Source organism: Engystomops pustulosus, chromosome 7 (assembly GCF_040894005.1).
Source record: "Engystomops pustulosus chromosome 7, aEngPut4.maternal, whole genome shotgun sequence".
Taxonomy (NCBI): Eukaryota; Metazoa; Chordata; class Amphibia; order Anura; family Leptodactylidae; genus Engystomops; species Engystomops pustulosus.
The window spans coordinates 1306976-1315694 of record NC_092417.1 but is presented as its reverse complement, the minus strand read 5'-3'; the positions used below and the strand labels follow the sequence as shown (position 1 = coordinate 1315694).

The following is an 8719-nucleotide window of genomic DNA, read 5'->3' as shown; positions in this document are numbered from 1 at the left end:
ACACATACTCCCACATACTAACATACATACACACATACTCCCACATACTAATATACATACACACTCCCACATACTAACATAGATACACACATACTCCCACATACTAACATACATACACACAGGCTCCCACATACTAACATATATACACACATACTCCCACATACTGACATACATACACATATACTCCCACATACTAACATACATACACACAGGCTCCCACATACTAACATATATACACACATACTCCCACATACTGACATACATACACACATACTCCCACATACTAACATACATACACACATACTCCCACATACTAACATACATACACACAGGCTCCCACATACTAACATATATACACACATACTCTCACATACTGACATACATACACACATACTCCCACATACTAACATACATACACACAGACTCCCACATACTAACATATATACACACATACTCCCACATACTGACATACATACACACATACTCCCACATACTAACATACATACACACATACTCCCACATACTAACATACATACACACATACTCCCACATACTAACATATATACACACATACTCCCACATACTGACATACATACACACAGGCTGCCACATACTAACATATATACACACATACTCCCACATACTGACATACATACACACATACTCCCACATACTAATATACATACACATACTCCCACATACTAAAATACATACACACAGGCTCCCACATACTAACATACATACACACACACTCCCACATACTGACATACAAACACACATACTCCCACATACTAATATACATACACACATACTCCCACATACTGACATACATACACACATACTCCCACATAGTAACATACATACACACATACTCCCACATACTAACATAAATACACAGAGGCTCCCACATACTAATATACATACAAACATACTCCCACATACTGACATACATACACACATACTCCCACATACTAATATACATACACACATACTCCCACATACTGACATACATACACACATACTCCCACATAGTAACATACATACACACATACTCCCACATACTAACATACAAACACACATACTCCCACATACTGACATACAAACACACATACTCCCACATACTGACATACATAGACACATACTCCCACATACTAATATACATACACACATACTCCCACATACTAACATACATACACACATACTCCCACATACTAATATACATACACACATACTCCCACATACTGACATACATACACACATACTCCCACATACTGACATACATACACACATACTCCCACATAGTAACATACATACACACATACTCCCACATACTAACATACAAACACACATACTCCCACATACTGACATACAAACACACAGGCTCCCACATACTAAAATATATACACACATACTCCCACATACTGACATACATAGACACATACTCCCACATGCTAATATACATACACACATACTCCCACATACTAATATACATACACACATACTCCCACATACTAACATACATACACACATACTCCCACATACTGACATACATACACTCATACTCCCACATACTAATATACATACACACAGGCTCCCACATACTAACATATATACACACATACTCCCACATACTGACATACATACACACATACTCCCACATACTGACATACATACACATATACTCCCACATACTGACATACATACACACATACTCCCACATACTGACATACATACATACACACTCCCACATACTGACATACATACACACATACTCCCACATACTAATATACATACACACATACTCCCACATACTAACATACATACACACATACTCCCACATACTGACATACAAACACACAGAATCCCACATACTAACATATATACACACATACTCCCACATACTGCCATACATACACACATACTCCCACATACTAACATACATACACACATACTCCCACATACTGACATACATACATACACACTCCCACATACTGACATACATACACACATACTCCCACATACTAATATACATACACACATACTCCCACATACTAACATACATACACACATACTCCCACATACTGACATACAAATACACAGAATCCCACATACTAACATACATACACACAGAATCCCACATACTAACATATATACACACATACTACCACATACTAATATACATACACACATACTCCCACATACTGACATACATACACACATACTCCCACATACTGACATACATACACACATACTCCCACATACTGACATACATACACTCATACTCCCACATACTAATATACATACACACAGGCTCCCACATACTAACATATATACACACATACTCCCACATACTGACATACATACACACATACTCCCACATACTGACATACATACACACATACTCCCACATACTGACATACATACACACATACTCCCACATACTGACATACATACACACATACTCCCACATACTGACATACATACACACATACTCCCACATACTGACATACAGACATACACACTCCCACATACTGACATACATACACACATACTCCCACATACTAATATACATACACACATACTCCCACATACTAACATACATACACACATACTTCCACATACTGACATACAAACACACAGAATCCCACATACTAACATATATACACACATACTCCCACATACTGACATACATACACACATACTCCCACATACTAACATACATACACACATACTCCCACATACTGACATACATACATACACACTCCCACATACTGACATACATACACACATACTCCCACATGCTAATATACATACACACATACTCCCACATACTAATATACATACACACATACTCCCACATACTGACATACAAACACACAGAATCCCACATACTAACATATATACACACATACTCCCACATACTGACATACATACATACACACTCCCACATACTGACATACAAACACACAGAATCCCACATACTAACATACATACACACATACTCCCACATACTGACATACAAACACACAGGCTCCCACATACTGACATACAAACACACAGAATCCCACATACTAACATATATACACACATACTACCACATACTAACATACATACACACATACATACACATCTGTCTACATACTCACACATCAGCCATTGCCAGGGTCAGCCTGTTCTGGCTGAGGAGGGGTCGGCTTACGGTAGAGAGGTCAACTGACAAGAGCTTGAGGTCAGCTCTGCAATCATTAACAGCAGCTTGAGGCCGTGCCTTCCCACAATGCTCTGTGAGGGCAAGGTCCTGCGTCTGCTAAGCTGTGCGTCTGCTGGTAGGTATGTATCACTGCTGTATATAATAATCATATAAACATCTATCTACATACACACACATATATCTATCTACATACACACACATATATCTATCTACATACACACATATATATCTATCTACATACACATATATATCTATCTACATACACACATATATCTATCTACATACACACACATCTATCTACATACACACACATCTATCTACATACACACATCTATCTACATACACACACATCTATCTACATACACACATATATATATATATATATATATATATATATACACACACACACATCCATCTACATACACACATATATATCTACATACACACACATCTATCTACATACACACACATCTATCTACATACACACACATCTATCTATCTACATACACACACATCTATCTATCTACATACACACACATCTATCTATCTACATACACACACATATATCTACATACACACATATCTATCTACATACACACACATCTATCTACATACACACACATCTATCTACATACACACACATCTATCTACATACACACACATCTATCTACATACACACACATCTATCTACATACACACACATCTATCTACATACACATATATATATATATACACACATATATACACATCTATCTACATATACACATCTATCTACATACACACATATCTATCTACATACACACATATATCTACATACACACACTTCCATCTACATACACACATATCTATCTACATACACACATATATATATATATACACACACACACATCTATCTACATACACACACATCTATCTACATACACACATATCTATCTACATACACACATATATATCTACATACACACATATCTATCTACATACACACATATATACACACATCTATCTACATACACACATCTATCTACATACACACACATCTATCTACATACACACATATCTATCTACATACACACATATATCTACATACACACACTTCCATCTACATACACACATATCTATCTACATACACACATATATATATATATACACACACACACATCTATCTACATACACACACATCTATCTACATACACACACATCTATCTACATACACACATATCTATCTACATACACACATATATACACACATCTATCTACATACACACACATCTATCTACATACACACACATCTATCTATATACACACACATCTATCTACATACACACACATCTATCTACATACACACATATCTATCTACATACACACATATATACACACATCTATCTACATACACACACATATACACACATCTATCTACATACACACATCTATCTACATACACACATATCTATCTACATACACACATATATACACACATCTATCTACATACACACACATCTATCTACATACACACACATCTATCTACATACACACACATAAACACCTACAAACAGAACATTAAGCCAATTCAAAAATTACATATATTTTATTGCATATTCAGTAAAAACAACAAATTACAATTCAACAGGGAGAAGCATGTGGGTCAGTGGGGCTATCAGTAAAAACAACAAATTACAATTCAACAGGGAGAAGCATGTGGGTCAGTGGGGCTATCACATAGAAATATTAAAAACATGTGGGACGGGATCAGAAGGTGGGGTACATAGTAGTATGGATCACATACATATACAATTTCAAATGCATAATGCAATTCATACCCAATAGTGGGTTGCTGTGCAAATACTGCAATAAAGTGCTTGCCATACAGCTTAATGTACATAGCAGTGGCGTAACTACCGCCGTAGCAGCCGTAGCAGCTGCTACGGGGCCCTTGAGGTTCAGGGGCCCGGGGATGCACGGACCCTGTGTGCAGTGCTTTGCCAAGTGGTCCGTGAATACACTGCTGGGTGCCTGGCAGATGTGTCCCCGGGCCCCTCCCCTCGGTCCCGGCTTCCGCCCACCTGTCTCCTGGCCCACCCACCTCTCATGGATCGCTCAGTACCTGAAACTCCCATTTGCCACCTCCCTGACCCGCCCGCCTGCGGCCCACCAGCCGCCTCCCACCTCCCTTACCCGTCCGCCGGCACACGTGACCGCGGCCCGCCTACCCCCTGCATAGCGGCACAGCTGACAACCACCCGACCACGCCCCCCATCCTCCCGCCCGGTGAACAGCCCCCCTTCCCCTCCCGCCCGGGAAACGAATCCCCCTCTCCCGCCTCCCCCCCCCCCCCCCCGGCCCGAGCGCACGCACCCCCCCCCCCTCCTGCCCGAACACCCGCCCGCACAACCACCGGAACACCCACCTGACGCCGCAGCCAGGTGATCACCCAAACATCCTAAAAGGTAAGTATACATTTATGTATTTATCTGTGTATATGTATATATTGTATATATATGTATTTACTGTGTATATACTGTGTATATATGTGTATACTGTGTATATTGTGTATATATGTGTATATTGTGTATATATGTATATACTGTGTATATTGTGTATATATGTGTATACTGTGTATATATGTGTATACTGTGTATATACTGTGTATATTGTGTATATATGTGTATACTGTGTATATATGTGTATACTGTGTATATACTGTGTATACTGTGTATATACTGTGTATATACTGTGTATATTGTGTATATATGTGTATACTGTGTATATACTGTGTATATTGTGTATATATGTGTATACTGTGTATATTGTGTATATATGTGTATACTGTGTATACTGTGTATATATGTGTATACTGTGTATATATGTGTATACTGTGTATATACTGTGTATACTGTGTATATACTGTGTATATACTGTGTATATTGTGTATATATGTGTATACTGTGTATACTGTGTATATATGTGTATACTGTGTATATATGTGTATACTGTGTATATACTGTGTATACTGTGTATATACTGTGTATATACTGTGTATATTGTGTATATATGTGTATACTGTGTATATACTGTGTATATTGTGTATATATGTGTATACTGTGTATATTGTGTATATATGTGTATACTGTGTATATACTGTGTATACTGTGTATATACTGTGTATATACTGTGTATACTGTGTATATATGTGTATACTGTGTATATACTGTGTATATTGTGTATATATGTGTATACTGTGTATACTGTGTATATATGTGTATACTGTGTATATATGTGTATACTGTGTATATACTGTGTATACTGTGTATATACTGTGTATATACTGTGTATATTGTGTATATATGTGTATACTGTGTATATACTGTGTATATTGTGTATATATGTGTATACTGTGTATATTGTGTATATATGTGTATACTGTGTATATACTGTGTATACTGTGTATATACTGTGTATATACTGTGTATACTGTGTATATATGTGTATACTGTGTATATACTGTGTATATTGTGTATATATGTGTATACTGTGTATATATGTGTATACTGTGTATATACTGTGTATACTGTGTATATACTGTGTATATACTGTGTATATTGTGTATATATGTGTATACTGTGTATATACTGTGTATACTGTGTATATACTGTGTATACTGTGTATATACTGTGTATATTGTGTATATATGTGTATACTGTGTATATACTGTGTATATTGTGTATATATGTGTATACTGTGTATATATGTGTATACTGTGTATATACTGTGTATATACTGTGTATATTGTGTATATATGTGTATACTGTGTATATACTGTGTATACTGTGTATATACTGTGTATATTGTGTATATACTGTGTATACTGTGTATATACTGTGTATATATGTGTATACTGTGTATATTGTGTATATATGTGTATACTGTGTATATACTGTGTATACTGTGTATATACTGTGTATATACTGTGTATACTGTGTATATACTGTGTATACTGTGTATACTGTGTATATATGTATATACTGTGTATATACTGTGTATATGTGTATATACTGTGTATACTGTGTATATACTGTGTATATTGTGTATATATGTGTATACTGTGTATATATGTGTATACTGTGTATATACTGTGTATATTGTGTATATATGTGTATACTGTGTATATATGTGTATACTGTGTATATATGTGTATACTGTGTATATACTGTGTATATACTGTGTATATTGTGTATATATGTGTATACTGTGTATATACTGTGTATACTGTGTATATACTGTGTATATTGTGTATATACTGTGTATACTGTGTATATACTGTGTATATTGTGTATATATGTGTATACTGTGTATATTGTGTATATATGTGTATACTGTGTATATACTGTGTATACTGTGTATATACTGTGTATATACTGTGTATACTGTGTATATATGTGTATACTGTGTATATACTGTGTATACTGTGTATACTGTGTATATATGTATATACTGTGTATATACTGTGTATATGTGTATATACTGTGTATACTGTGTATATACTGTGTATATTGTGTATATATGTGTATACTGTGTATATATGTGTATACTGTGTATATACTGTGTATATTGTGTATATATGTGTATACTGTGTATATATGTGTATATTGTGTATATATGTGTATACTGTGTATATATGTGTATATTGTGTATATATGTGTATACTGTGTATATGTGTATATACTGTGTATACTGTGTATATATGTGTATACTGTGTATATGTGTATATACTGTGTATACTGTGTATATACTGTGTATACTGTGTATATATGTGTATACTGTGTATATACTGTGTATATTGTGTATATATGTGTATACTGTGTATATACTGTGTATATGTGTATATACTGTGTATATACTGTGTATATACTGTGTATACTGTGTATATACTGTGTATACTGTGTATATACTGTGTATACTGTGTATATACTGTGTATATTGTGTATATATGTGTATACTGTGTATATACTGTGTATATGTGTATATACTGTGTATACTGTGTATATACTGTGTATATACTGTGTATACTGTGTATATACTGTGTATACTGTGTATATACTGTGTATACTGTGTATATACTGTGTATATTGTGTATATATGTGTATACTGTGTATACTGTGTATATATGTATATACTGTGTATATATGTATATACTGTGTATATTGTGTATATATGTGTATACTGTGTATATACTGTGTATACTGTGTATATACTGTGTATATTGTGTATATATGTGTATACTGTGTATATACTGTGTATATTGTGTATATACTGTGTATATTGTGTATATATGTATATACTGTGTATATATGTGTATACTGTGTATATACTGTGTATATATGTGTATACTGTGTATATACTGTGTATACTGTGTATATACTGTGTATATTGTGTATATATGTATATACTGTGTATATTGTGTATATATGTGTATATTGTGTATATATGTGTATACTGTGTATATATGTATAT

General features: G+C 35.0%; 1 protein-coding gene across 1 annotated transcript in view; it reads left to right on the top strand.

Annotated features, from left to right (window-relative positions):
* Positions 1-3257: 3257 nt before the first annotated feature.
* LOC140069090 (aspartate dehydrogenase domain-containing protein-like) overlaps positions 3258-8719 on the top strand; it is a 56304-nt gene continuing 50842 nt past the window's right edge. Inside the window, exon 1 of the mRNA XM_072114413.1 lies at positions 3258-3330. The gene's annotated coding sequence lies outside the window, so the exon portion shown is untranslated. The remainder of the gene's footprint in view (positions 3331-8719) is intronic.